Genomic DNA, 14,800 nt, shown 5'->3' on the forward strand with positions numbered 1-14,800 from the left:
GGTAAAAACCATGGCAGGTAAATACCACTTATTTTATACCCTAAAATGCTGTGCACTATCCGAGATTGTCGACGAAATGCATTTGGCAAACTTCGGACATTTTTTATTTGTCACGTGCTGTATATATTGAAGTGGTTACCTGACCTAAGATTCATCAGAAATGATCAGACTCTTTTGGCCTGGTAATCACACTCGAAAGAACTAGTACACACTCACTCGTTCCCGACGCTTGTCAAGAGACTTACCGATTCCAACTGGTTAAATTTACGGGTGATGCAGGCAGACAGCTGGAAGCAACGAAGCGTCACGGTTTGAACAAATAAATTACTGAAATTGAATCACTAGGCCAGTAATATCAAGTAAACAAGTCGATGAATAAAGGGTCCCTGAAATTTTACCCTGGAGCATATCCATTCCCGGAACATCTGGAACGCTTACAAATTATGAAACATATCCCTTAAAAAAAACAAATTTGAAGTGCATTTTTTTCCAAACGTTCCAAATGTTTCATGCTTTTCCTGACAATTGTGGGCGTTGTTGCTGTGATTTTACTTGAGGAACACGCTCTTTCGGTTATGTTTTTTTTTCGTTTGTATTTGTCAATCCCAAATTCTGCTGTTGAAAACATTTCCTGCGTACAGTGTCCTCATCATGCTGTCCTTTACTGAAATAACAATGAAGCATTGGAAATAGAAAATTAGTCAGGGAAAATGCTTAAACGTCTTTTGACTTTTTATGCTGAAGCATGTGAAACTAATACTCTCTCGAAAGACATTACAGAATATGCCCCAGAATATGAAAATTGTCATTAGCATAAAAAGGCACCAAATTTGTTTTTAAAATGGCAATGTGAAGATTAAAAATACATTTAAATGTAATCAAAGATATATTCACATTACATGGGCCCTTCAAACAACATCACAGGCAGTGGCTTTAACGATTTTCATTGGCAGAGCTGTCTGCACTCACAAACTACGTTCACAGATCAGTCCAATATGTATTTCCGTTAACACCATTAGAAAAAAATGTACGTGATGGCAAGAGCAATAAAAACAGGAGATGAGGTAAAAACATAAAACTTACAGACATAATAAGCCTAAGCTACGGTCAATGTTGTGTTCATGTTGAATTGTTATATTGCGCTCATTTTTTTTCTTTCTTGCATGTTGGCTGATAACATGCATGGCAGTGTTGATTACTATTTTGCGTACATAGAATATTATTTATTTGTACCCATACTCCTCTTGTACATAACAGTCAACTGTTCATAACAGTTCAATTCTTTTACCTGATTACAGGTGACACCTTTCCAGCCTGCTCCAATTACACATCATCTAATGCTACTCTTCAGCGAGGACGCAGACAGACGATACCGTGTCAGTGCGCGTCACATGCGCCAGGTGCACAAGAATCCGTAGTGTATTGGTCAACGGGAGAGGGTGTTACTACAGATACAAGGATCATTAGTGCACGGTTCTCTGATGGTACTTTAGTTCAGTTCCAAGATGGTGCAGATTACAGTATTAATAGCGATTCTTCCCTCACAGTCTACTTTTTGAGTGGACTTAATGGTACGTCGCGTTTTTGGTGTCACGTCTTCATGGCAGATGCCCCAGAGCGCAACTGCTACTACGATGTACTGATTGAAGGTATGTTGATGTGAAAGTTATCATGTGAAACCACATTCTATGTGCTGAGATAACTTTACTCTAGTGGACCGGCTTTAAAAATATTGAACTTTAAGCCAGTGCTTTCCCTGCCCCGAGAGGGCAAGCCTAGTGTTCCCTTTCTACATGACTGGCTTACCGACTTACAGACCCATTGACCTATCGACTTTTGAGAATTAGCCACGCCCCTTCGACAACCCTATGGAGTTTTTGTACACATTGATTTTTGTTTGTCTCAGATTTGCGCGTTTCGCGTCCATTTGTATATCATGTAATTCGACAATATTTCACAAGCTGCGTTGACGCGATTCTAACGCGATTCTACCGCGATATGTCAATTGACTGACTGGCTAACTGACTGATTGACTGGCTCAGAGACAGAGAGACTGACTCAGACTTACTGGCTTGGTGTTGCTTGCAGTGAGATGGGTTGTACCCTTATATCCATCCCAATTGGTTTACATGATGTTGTAAAAGTTTTATTATGAATAACCAATTGAATAGAGTTGTGTGCGCTCTGGAAGCAGTTTCACTATGGCTGCCTTGTTTTGTTTCCTTTATCACCAGAGGAGAATCCTGCTGACTACGTTCTTCAAGCGTCTGGCTCATCTTTCTATCTTCAAGAGGGAAGAAATCAAACCATTCCCTGCATCGCATGCACGCCTGGTGATCACCTATGCATGGTACAGTGGTTTAAAGTCGACACCTCGTTGGGTCGACATCTAATCCTCAATCACTCCCTGTCGACTGGTGGCATTGACGCCTATCCTGGATTCAGAATCGGTGACGGTTTTGGTCTGTCTATCAAATCCGTTAATAACACACACACAGGGCGGTATATGTGTATCCCGGACAGCAATTCCACACACGAGAGTGCAGTCGACGTCCATGTATTCGGTAGGCAATGCATAATTGTGATTTCAAAAAAATACCTTTATCTTTGTTGTAAAATCATATAAATTTGAATTATGCTGTATTTTCATTATTTCAAATACATGTGCTTTTGCGAATATCTAATATGTTTAATACAATTCCTTTTTTTGAAATTTGTACAGTTTACCAATAGTAACACACAGTTATGAGAGGGAATATTTCATGAAATCAGATGAGAGCATATTGGGTATTCCCTCTGCAATACGCACGCTGACTTAGAAGTAGTTTGTCTGCTAACCCAGAGTTAGAATTTAACGTTTAATGCTCTAATTACAGTTTATTATCATATATCATAAAACAGGCAACACCTTTCCTCTGGACAACGGGACTGTCATCAGCAGTATTACTGTTACCTATGACCCGTCAAAGAAACAAGAACTAAATTGTGCCGTTGGTACAAACACAATCGGGATGAATAAGTCAACAGTGCTCTGGTCGTATGTCCCGCCAAATGCGACAACAACCACCATAATTGGTCGGCTAAATCTACCCGGTGGCACTCCGGAGATGTCTCAGTGGGGCGGCAGCGGCTGCTTCGGCATAACATCTGCAGGAACTCTCCTCCTGAACAAGTGTCTCCAAGACTCTGACGTCAGGTACTGGTGTCACGTCTTTCCCTACGGTGATGTGCTGCAGAGATCCTACGTGGATGTTATCATCAAAAGTAAGTACACAGAAATTGAAAAATATAAGACGAAAAATTCTTTAATTGTCTTTGAAGATTGATTGAAAGGATATCACAGATGACGGATTTCGTCCGCTAATCGACGCAGCTGGTAGGTCTTTAAAAAGCCCCTTTCAAAGGACGCCCTCCACTTTTTAGGACAATGTAATACAAAGGATAATTTTGCATTTCACATAGGAAAACAGACCAGCCCTGAGCTTTGGCAATCTAGCTACGGTAATACTAATTAATATCAAATATGGTAATTTCAAGGCAACAACCCGCTATGATTTTGTAATATATATCAACAGGTGCGACCCAGTATACACCTGCTACACTGGTTCTACTCATCTGTGTTTGTTTATCTGCGATGGTCATTGTGGCTGTTGGTGTGTGCTTGGTGTTGAAATGTCGCAGACGATGCTATACTAGTGAGTTGACGTTCAATAAATTGTCATGATTGTTGTTTTTACTGCCGTGTGTTTCCGTAATTTGTACATCAAAATCTGAAAAATCCAAGATATAACAAAGCAATTATACATCGGGGCGCATGGCACCCTTAGGTTCGCCTCGGGTGCTTTTCCCCCTCTCGCGTGTTTAAAACGCCATACCCCACATCACAGCAGTCAACAATTGTTAATTTAACTATATTGAATGTTAACTTAAAATAAAAAAAAATGCAATCGGGGAAAAACATGTTTTAAACATATATTTGCGTTGTTAAAGTGTTCACTGTTTATCTCTCATTGTAATTATATCCAGATTATATGGTAGAAGAAGTCAAACAGTTTATCAGGACAACCGCGTGCAGGATTCCCACTATGTCATGGCCTTCAGGGGATGATGCTAGCTTCGCTCCGATGGATGATTTATTTACATCGCCAGAATTATTTGGTATCTCGTATATCAAAGGTAGCTCTGTAAAATACAGGTTGGAGTCAATAAACGAACTGTTGTCTGATAACATTTCTAAGTTGTCAGGTCATGCTCTTTTACAGGGGAGAGGTGGAAGTGGTAAGACCACCATCCTTTATAAGATGGCTAACGACTGGGTGGAAAAGAAACCTAGTGCTGCTTTGCAGCAGGCAAAGTTGGTCTTTGTTTTATCGTGTAGGACCATTCTCCAAACTAGAAGCATTGGAGTGGCAGTTTGGCGTCAAATGCTTAAAAAGCAGAAAAATATGTCACCAAGTTTTATTAGCGATTACTGTGTGGATCACCCGGGCGAAGTGGTTATTCTTGTCGACGACTGCAATGACAAAGCTGACGTCGAAGGTGTAATGACAGTCCTAAAAGACAAGGGTCTTCTTGGATGTAAAGTGGTTATGGCAGCACAGCATGGGCAGTGGGCAGAGGATATCTGTAATGAAGAAAGTAACTTACGGCACGTTATTACCAGCGGGTTTCAGGCAGGTGATATAAATCAGCACGTAAATAATGTGTTGAGTACCACTGAGGCTACAAATGCCTCCGTAGATTCGGATGCTCATGCGAGTTTCTCTGAGTATTTGTGTGCAGATGTTTTGCCGCCAAGGCTTTCCTGTCTCCCAGTCATCCTTCGCACTTTGTGTAAGTTGTCTATGTGCACGAAGGGAAGAGCCTTCAAAGATTTGCCAACCACCACCGATGTGTTTACCAGGCTAGTGCGATGCTTGTTTGACAAGAGTCAACCCACTGCCAAACAGGATACACACGTAGGGGAAGGAATATATCCAAAAGGCACGTTGACAGAGGAACAACTCGACGTAGTGGTTGGACTTGGTAAGGTTGTCTTCTTGAAGGTCTTCGACGATTCTGAAAAAGATGTAAGCTTTACCAAAGCAGATTTTACTGATGAATCCGGAAATGGACAGAACATCATCGACATTGGTGTAAAGGTGGGCCTCATCCGTTGTGATGAGAAGGTAGACTTGCCAAGGAAGAGTAGAAAGTTTCTGTGTTGCAATCGTAGTTGTGTTTGCAAACCAGAAACTGGAACAGAGGATGCGGAGTTGGTTCCGCTGCAACCTAAAAATGGTGAAGTCAAGTTTGTTCTGGAGAGCCTGCAAGAGTATTGCGCTGGTATGTACATAGCACACACAAAAAACAAGTCCATATGGTTGGAAGTAATCAAAGAAGTCGATGTTTTGAAGAATATTGAAAAGCTGGCCAACGTGTTTGCTTTTGCCGGTGGGGGAAGTTTAGCTGCTTGTTCTGCACTCGTGAACCATCTAGTTTGCTTTATCACCGAGTCTCGGTCAAGAGTGCAGAAACTTACAGAAGTTATGAAGCTTCAGAAAGTGATAGAATTGTGCCTTCAGCTTAACTTTGAAGGTAAAAGCGAGGGTTCTTTGAACATGGAGCTGCGTGCATTGCTTCTGGACGGTATGGTACGTTTGATTGGAATTTCGAGGCACAAGCTGCGGCTTCTTTCGTACCTGCTGAAATATGCGGAGCCAGCAAGCACAGGTTGCGGATTAAATTTAACGTCAGTTGAGTTGTTCCGGTTTGAGGATTATGACTGGGACGAGCTTCAGAAATACCTGGATGATTTCGCTGAAGAGTCCACTAAAGGTATCACATGCGAAAACCTCGGCAACTTGAAGGGAATTCCTAAACAGTCGTGTCTGGAGGAGAAAATGAAATTAAGCTATCAAAACCAGTCTCTGTTTCTCCGTCAGGAGACTGACGAGGCCACTGCTGTGTCCACCTTGGAGTCTGTTGCTCTTCATGATCTAAGAGAGTCACAGTATGATGACTGTTTGATGTCAACGTCACAGGTGCTTGTCCTCTCCCTCTCAGATGTAAAAACGGTTTGTAGCATCATTCTCATAGGAACGATATTGGGTTCTGGCGAAATTTGCCATTTTGCCAACAGTGCACTTCATCATCTGCCAAAATTGCAAAAATTAGATTTACGTCTGAATAAAGCGATTGATGATAAAGCATTCTGTACACTAGTAAGTTCGGTGCAGAACTGCAAATCTCTGACCGACTTCAGGCTGTCACTTTTTAATGTGACGGACGAAGGTCTCTCTTTAGTTAGACAGGTGATGAGAAAGAAAGACTGGGTAGAATGGAAGAGGATGACGACGCTGTATCTTCTTCACTGCGACCCAAGTGATTTGTTCGTGAAATTCCTTACAGGCATCCTACGGTACCTTACAAACCTGAAAATCCTTCACATATCAGGTCGTGCAGGTCTTGTGGAGAAAGTGTCCAAATCTGTCCTCGAGGATTTTGAGAAGAGCGTGGAAGACTCAAAGCTGACAGAGAATGTCGAAGAGCTTATTATTGACAAGATGGAGTCCTTAACAGCAGTCACATCAAAAGTTAAGATTCAACAGCAGTCAAGAGGGCATTCAGTCGTCGTGTAGCGTGTACTTCTTCGTAAAAGTACAACATATGCTAAACGTCAAAAGATGGACTTGTGAGGATCCCTAGTTGCAAAGAAGCGTTTTACCATATCGGGACACGCCGAACAGCCGAACCGACATTTTTTCCATGCACGTTGGCCCAGATGTCTTTTCGTTTTCCACATGCATTTTCCTACATACCGATAGTCCGTATACATCAAAAGCAGTTGGTCAATCTGTCATCAAGGAGTCCCAAGAGTGAGAGGAGTGCAATGTTGTTACCGAGGTTAGGAACAAGTTTCACTCACGATGGGCAGTTCTTCGCACAGACCCCTTGCATCTAACGTCACATCTGATGACTGGTGTTTGTTCTTTTGTGTTACGCATGAGCACACACTTTGCTTTTATAAAGCAATAACTCACCTCCAGTTGTTGGATTCACCAACCCTCCCCGTGGGGTTTACGTTTTGTCTTCATACTGCCTGTCTAGGCCAGGGTCTGCTCGTTCCGCACTGAGCGTTCCTGAACACTCCCGGCTCTGGAAGTATATAATTTGCTAGGTTAAATGTCATCATGATGTCGTACAATGTGCGAATCGAAAGACTGTGTGGCGTTGCACTCCTCACACGGACAGTAGGTGGCCGTTGACTCTTAAGAAGTACTTCTGCTTTTTGAGAGGGTTTGTTTTCAGTCCTTCTGGGTGCCTACACACCCTCCTCGCCTAGTTAACTGGAGTGCACCGGGAGGTTTGTGGTCAGAGTTGTCCTTCTCCTAGTCAGTGTTGACATAACTCGTGTAAACGCACGCCATTGTAATTGTTTAAATGTTCATCTCAAGCTACACTACCAATTCTTTTGGCTAATCTTACTAATTTTCTGTTTGCACAAAACTATGGTCGCATATATCTTTACTATTCATCCTGTGTGGTACTCTAATCATAACTGTTAAGTTTTACAAATTGCTTTTGGAGGACTTTTGAGGTATTTTAATGTTCCAGGAGTCTGATAAAACCTCAGTTCTCCTTTAAGTTTGTGGACCGCAAGTTTTGATCAGTTACATAGTGTCAAATAATCGTCTTCAATTTTTGAGACTATTTTGTTCATAGTAATTTTGAACTACACGTGCAAGGCCAATCAACAACACAGAAAACTAGAGGTTCTAGTTGAGTTACAAATGATGGATTGTGGTCAGGCGGACAGCCTATTAAATTATTAACTGTCCAGTTAAGTTAGGAATATATGTTGATGTAGAACAAAGGATCACAAAATTAAATCCCTTCCAGTACAATCAACAATTTTGTTAAAAAAATTTCTGAAAGGTGAGATAAATTTGAGTAAACACTATATTTGCGCAAACAATATTTCTGGTTTAATGACGTCATCAGTAACGAACGGTAAGTGAATAAAGTTCAAAGAGGAAACATTTTTATCGTGAGGGAAAAAAAACGGACAAAATATGGGAAATATAATTGTTTTATTAATAACACCTAACATCCGGTTTGATTACGTCACAGCATTAGAGATCAATAGGTGAACAATGTAATGGATATCATCATTTGGACCAAGAAGATATGACAGTTATCAAATGATAGATTTAAATTAAAAACATGATCCTTTTTAAATTCTTCTTAAAGTAACTTCTGGTCGGATGGTTTTAGAAATTAAAGCAAGAAAAGTATATTTTATGTGCCGCTAGGGGCGCCCTTTCGGACAATGACGTCATCACACTATAATTTTTGTGTCTCGTATTTGTCACTTAATACAGGTTGAAACATGATTGATTGTTTTGTTAGAGTTACAGGTGAAAGTACTTTGTCACTTTTTTTTCTAAAATCACTCATATTTTGACACCCGATGACGTCATCGTGACGTCAAAGTAATATGCACCACTTGGCATGAGGGTCAAAATAGACTGAAACGATACAAGTTCATAGCGTAAACCGTCCAGGAGAAAACCCGCCGGAGATGTATTGTCCGGAAAAAGAAAGATCTGTGGTATTAACTCTAGAGAGTGGTCGCGTTATACCCGACCACTCGACAAGTGATATTCAATATAAAAAATCTTTTAGGAGTTCACATACATTTTTACAAATTGTGTTACTTCTACAATTTGAATAATTCTAGCTTATTAGTAATTACTATTCCCTTATGAAAACAAAATACATTTTGAATCTTACAACCTTTATGATAGTTTAACTTACATTGTTAACGGTTTGATTGTTTGTCTTTGAAACTTGATGAACTAAAAAATGGTACTAATTGACAATATGGTTACCGAACGTTCACGTGATGTGATGATTGTTTGGTTAAACTAATGGCAAACATTTTCATGCGTCCGGTAATCTTTGAGAAAATAAAACCCAAGAGATTTGGTACTGTGAGTTACACAATATTCTTGCACGAAGATCTAATGATTGAATTCCTCCATACATTTAATGACTTTAAGTAACTAATAATGAGCACTGTTGTTACCTAAATTAGAATGATAGCAACATGTCATATTTCTGTAGCGGTGAAGCCACACACTCATAGGGTCGCCTCGTCGGCAGGCCTCGCCGGTTTATCAAAACACGGATGGCAAAGATTCTATCTCCAAAATTTCTTCGTTCTTTATTGTTCAGTGGCGATGCAGTAAAATTAAGAAGTAAACCCTGAAATTACAATTAGTAAACAACTTAACGAGCAAGGGCATATTACACACTTTTGTATTAATTAAAGTTTCCATTTTAAGAATTAGATTTCTAAAATAATGTAGTACAGATACATACCCCAGTATCGAGGTTCAAAAAAAGGATATTTCTTGATCGGATTACAGCACAGCTCAGTTCAAACCCAGTGATCCAGGCTCATCAAAAAGGCCTGGAACGTGCATGCAGCCCGACAATGAGAAAAGGCCTACATTGCGGTCTGCAGAATAGTCGAACTAACTAACGTGGTAGCTGTTTTTTTTGCATGCGCGTCCCGAATGTATACATTTTGTGGCAAATGTATACATTTCGTGGGGCTGAAGAAATATGGAGCGCATAAAATAACAAAATTATTATGGAGCACCTCAATGGTTTTCGCTAATTCCAACATTTCAATTGATCCAAGCTTATTTTCCTTTAGTACAGTATGTGTAAGAAGCATTTTTGTGTTTCCTACTCAAATATCAATTATAAGACTACTCCAAATTGAAAATCACACTAGTTGTATATACCATGCCCTGTAACATCATGCCGAGAGGCAAGTCAGACGACCATCTGGCATAAGAAAAATGTAAGCATATTTTTATGTTTTACTTCCCACATTTATATTTCCCACATTCAAACCGTTCATATTTCTAAAGTAATAGGCCTACATGCCTTGCAGCAAAGAATCGTTTCCTTAAAGATGACATAAAGCAACTGCAACATCCCATTTTGTAAAGAAATGCTCACGCATGGGTTTTAAAGGGACAACAAATATGCTTACCGACTATGAAATATGTTTTGGCCATACTGGGCCTTCTTTGTTGTGTGTATTTGAGTATATATATTGCATTTTCCGTTGTTTCTGATCTTAAATGTATCAAATTGAAAGTTCCTTTAAAGGAATGATACAACATTTGCAAACTGATTCATCTTTTTCTGCCATCGCTTCATTATTCATTTTATTTACTTTGTAATTTCTAAGAGTGAACCTAAATCTGTGTTCAACCTTCATTTTGTACGTGCATTTTTAAAGAGATTTTAACGACTGAAATAAATTCCAAGCTATGTACTGTAAAAGCCAAGTATACCGCCTCCGTGTTTTCATTTCTTCTTTCACCTGGTTGTTTTTTCCAGTTATTTTACAAATTGTTCATCTCACTCTTGCAAGCATGAAGAAGCAGATTGAAATCAAGACTAAGACGCAGTCACGGAACCGCTGCTCGGCTTCGCCTGATCATAACCCGTGTCTGAATCGGGCTTTCAGAGCTACCACTTATGTATATGCTGCCGGCAAAGATTGGTAAAGGAAAAATACTGTATTCAGGTTGATTAAAAAAGGCACCCCAAATGACAGGACCAATTTTTTGAATGAGGTTTTGTCTATAGCGCTTTCAAAATCTAATATTTAAAAGTCCAATTAATGAGCTTTTTTTCCAAAAAAATCATTCAAATCACTCATGTACTTATTTACGGAATTTTGAACACAAACAATTATCATTCATCACTATCGAACTTTTCAAGTTCAGTATTTTGAACACAAAGACCATTTTTAAGTTCTGTCCACGGATCAAAAAAGATAAGTGTTCCTTCAGCAAAACGAGAACAATTAAGATGCATCCCTATGAGAATTGGTTCGTTTTGCTGAAAGAACTCTTACATTTTTGGTGATCCCTTGACACAAATTAATAAAGCGGTCAATGTGTTCAATATTCTGAACTTGAAAAGTTCATAAGTGTCTTCAATGATTCTTGTACTAAAAGCTTAAAGACTGGGCTTTCATATCAACTTCATTCAAAAATTTGTCCTGTAGTTTTTTGTTTGTTTTTGTTTTTACTCAGCCTGTATAGTTACTTTTTTGGTCACATCGGAAAGTGAGTTTCTGTGGAACCTAATGTATTCTTGTGTATTTACATCCAAATCCACGTTTTGTAGCCAGTGAAGGGGGCAGTACCAAGGTTGGTATCTGGGCAAAAATACAATAAATGTCCCCTGTATTGAACCATCAATTAATTTTGCATTTGTGGTAAGAGTACAACATTTTGATGCATTAAACATCAAAGACTACCTCTTGTAGATCAGTAGTTCCAAAGAGGATCAAAAGTCTGAACAGCGAATTGTTTTATCGTTAGCCGACGTTTCCCCCATTTACCATGGACGGCGATCCAAGGAAGATTGGGCAACATGTCTCAGTGCGTATAGAATTTAAACCAATTTACTTAAATGTGTACATTATTTTTCCCCATTAGATGTACGGTAAATGTCCAGCAATGGGAAAGTATAGCCAAGGATAGGTCAGCCTCTCGAACTGCCGTGCAAGCTGGATCTGATGCAGCTGAAATGGCTAGAGCAGCAGACGCAGATGCTCAACGGTGCCGCCACCATGAACGTGCTCGACCATCCCCTCTACCATCTACTTCCTGCACACTGTCAGCCTTAGCGTGCAGGCATTGTGGCAGAGGTGTGACGTCACGGACGGAATTTTCTCCCATGAACGAGCTTGTGGCCGGCGTTCTACTCCGGTCACCTGAATTTCATTTACATGACTACAATGTCGTCTTTCTCGTTAGCGAGCTGACAGCCGAAGGAATATGTACGGTATTACTTGTGCACCGACCTTTTCACGGAAATGTCATATAATAGGCCTACAATGTGCGAAGTTTCCTTTGACATGTGCATGCATACATACATCCTTGGTCAGCACCCTCTAAATTCAGATGTCCATCCCGCGCCCTTTCGAATTTAGAAGCTGCGTGCCCCCCCCCGTCCCCCTTCCATATATGGACAAGAAATTGCCGCCGCTGCCATTCATAATAACGGGATTTTTTAGTCATTTTGCATGACTACAAACGTTGTACTTTTAATTATTCTGCCCACAGGGAGAGCGCACCATGCAAGCTATACTAAAGTACTCGTACTCGGTACTCGTACTCAGGTATTGCTCAAGTACGGTTTTAGAGTAATCGTATTTGTACTTGTACTCGAATATCAACGTACTCGAACTCGAACTGACGGGGCCTCATGTGATGATGGGATGAGGTGGGTCTCCTCGCCAAGGATAGGTAGATTTGTGTGTTGCACCAGTGGGGATGTCGGCAAGGCAGAAACGGGAATGGAGGGTGCGGAGTTGATCCCGCGGCTACCTAAAGAGGTGATGTCAAGTTTGCTCTGGAGTCCTACAAGAGAATTGCGCTGGTGTATACATGTCAGACACAACAGAAAACATCTCCACGTTGATAAAAGCAATTAAACAAGTTGATGCTCTGGAAAATGTTGACAAACTGACAAATGTGTTGGCGTTTGCTAGTGGGGGAAATTAAGCTGGTTTTTCTGCACTCGTAAGTCATATAGTTAACACAATCACGTCTATAATGGACAAGTGCAGAATCTTGCAGACGTTTTTGCAGTTGCAAAATTTAATAAAAATGCGCCTGGAACTAAACTTCGAACGTAAATGCAAACTTGCTCTTTGAACGAAGAGCTGCGTCCATTATATAGATGGGGTGGTACGTTTGATCGGAATGTCAAAGCACAGGTTGGTGCTTCTGTCGTACCTGCTGAAATTATGTGGAGCAAGAGAGCCTAGGTTGCGGATAAATTCGGAGTCGTTAATTGATCGGTTCCAGTTTGAGAAACAAGACTGGGGCAAGCTTCCGGAATACTTTGAAAATTTCGCTGATGGGTCAATCACGGGTATCACATGCAAAAACCTTGGCAACTTGAGGAAAATTTCAACCCATTGGTGTCTGGAAGAGAAAGTAGAATCAGGTTATCAGAAAGAGTCTCTTTTTTCAGTCATCAGATAGGCGTATCCGGTGCTGTCTCTGTTTGTTGCTCTTCATGGCCTTAAAGAGTCACAGCATGGCAACTGGTTGATGTCACCATTGTCAGAAATGCTGGTTTTCTCCCTCTCAGTTCTGAAAATGGTTGACACCATCATTCTCATTGGCACTACATATATACCTCGAGTTCGGGCGACATTTGGCATCTTGTCAACAAGGTGCATCTTCCGAAACTGCGAACATTGGATCTACGTCTAAATCAAGAGGTTGATGATACTGCTTTAGAACAATAGCATGTTCGCTGGAGCACTGCAAATCCTGATGGACTTTAGCTGTCACATTTAAGGTGACAGACAAGGGTTTCTCTGATTTAAGACAGTTGACGTGTTGACGTAACTCGTTTGGCCACTTTTATTGATTTCTTTTGTTTAAAACTATGGTATCTATTTCCTTACTATTCATTGTTCGTATGTGCTCTGATCATTATTTTTCAGGTTTCAAATTGATTTTTGGAGGACTTTGAGCCATTGTTATGTTTCAGGAGTCTGTAGTAATTGTATTAAACACGTATGGACTTGCTGTAAATTCAGTTTAAAGTCATGCATTTTAAAATTGCATCTCCTGGTTGATGGGGAATATTGGCGTAGTTGCGTTTTTGGTTTAAAGACCGCCCTTGTAATTCATTCGTTCCTTGTTATTAACAATTACATTCAATTACTATTACTATTACTATTACTATTTTATTTCTCGGGAAAATATCAACAAATACATGTAAACAAATGACTAAAGTTACAACACAAAGCAACAAAAGCTTTAGATACATAAACAAACAAACAAAAACAAAATACCATTCAGCTCCCGAAGGATTGCCCAAAAGAAACGTTGTTTCTGTCTAGGGGTTCTCCAAACTGAATGGCATACGTGAAAACAACAAGCAATAAATATAAAAAGAAATTTTAACTATACAAAAAAAAAAAAGTTAAATAAGTTACATTAAGTCAAGAACAAAGTTGGTAAATTATATAATTATTAGACAAACAAATCAAAAGAAAAAAAAATCAATTACATTTGTACTAAGTAAATTAAATGAATAAACAAATTTTCAAACTCCTGTTATGTTTACACTAGTCATTTCTCTAGTCATTTCTCTTTGAGCTACATATCTGCATTCATCGTTTATTTCATAATATTAAATAAAGAGCCGACTAAACATTTAAATAAAGAACCAAGAAAATAAAATTCAAATCTCCAAATAACCTTTTTGGTGGAAATTGTTTCTGTGACTTATAAAAGTGTGTATTATTTTTAAGTGTGAATTGATCAAATGAAACGTGGTAATCAACAGAAGAACGATACACGTGAGGTTGGTTACAGAATGATCTCTTGGTGCATGGCGTGTTTTAGGGATTCAAATTTCCAGTACATTTTCTTATGATGAGACAACCTTTTAATTTTAATGAATAGTGAGTGAACAATGTAAATTCCACACAGTGAGTTGTTTAATGAAATATTCTTGTATTGAGTTCTGTGATTTAAATATTTAATTTAAAAAGTTGGTACATCTAACGACTTTTAAATGATTAGTACAAAACATTTTCTTGTGTTATGCAAATCTCAAATTTCAATCGATAAAGACTGTTCAAAAATGTGAGGCTACTGTATATGAACAATTTAATTACAGAACAATTCGCATTATTTCGATGAAACGAGTCCATTATAAACAAAGCAACAACAGGCCAATAAAACAACTG

The sequence above is a fragment of the Patiria miniata genome, unplaced genomic scaffold (genome assembly GCF_015706575.1).
Source record: "Patiria miniata isolate m_02_andy unplaced genomic scaffold, ASM1570657v1 HiC_scaffold_1, whole genome shotgun sequence".
In the NCBI taxonomy this organism is placed as follows: domain Eukaryota; kingdom Metazoa; phylum Echinodermata; class Asteroidea; order Valvatida; family Asterinidae; genus Patiria; species Patiria miniata.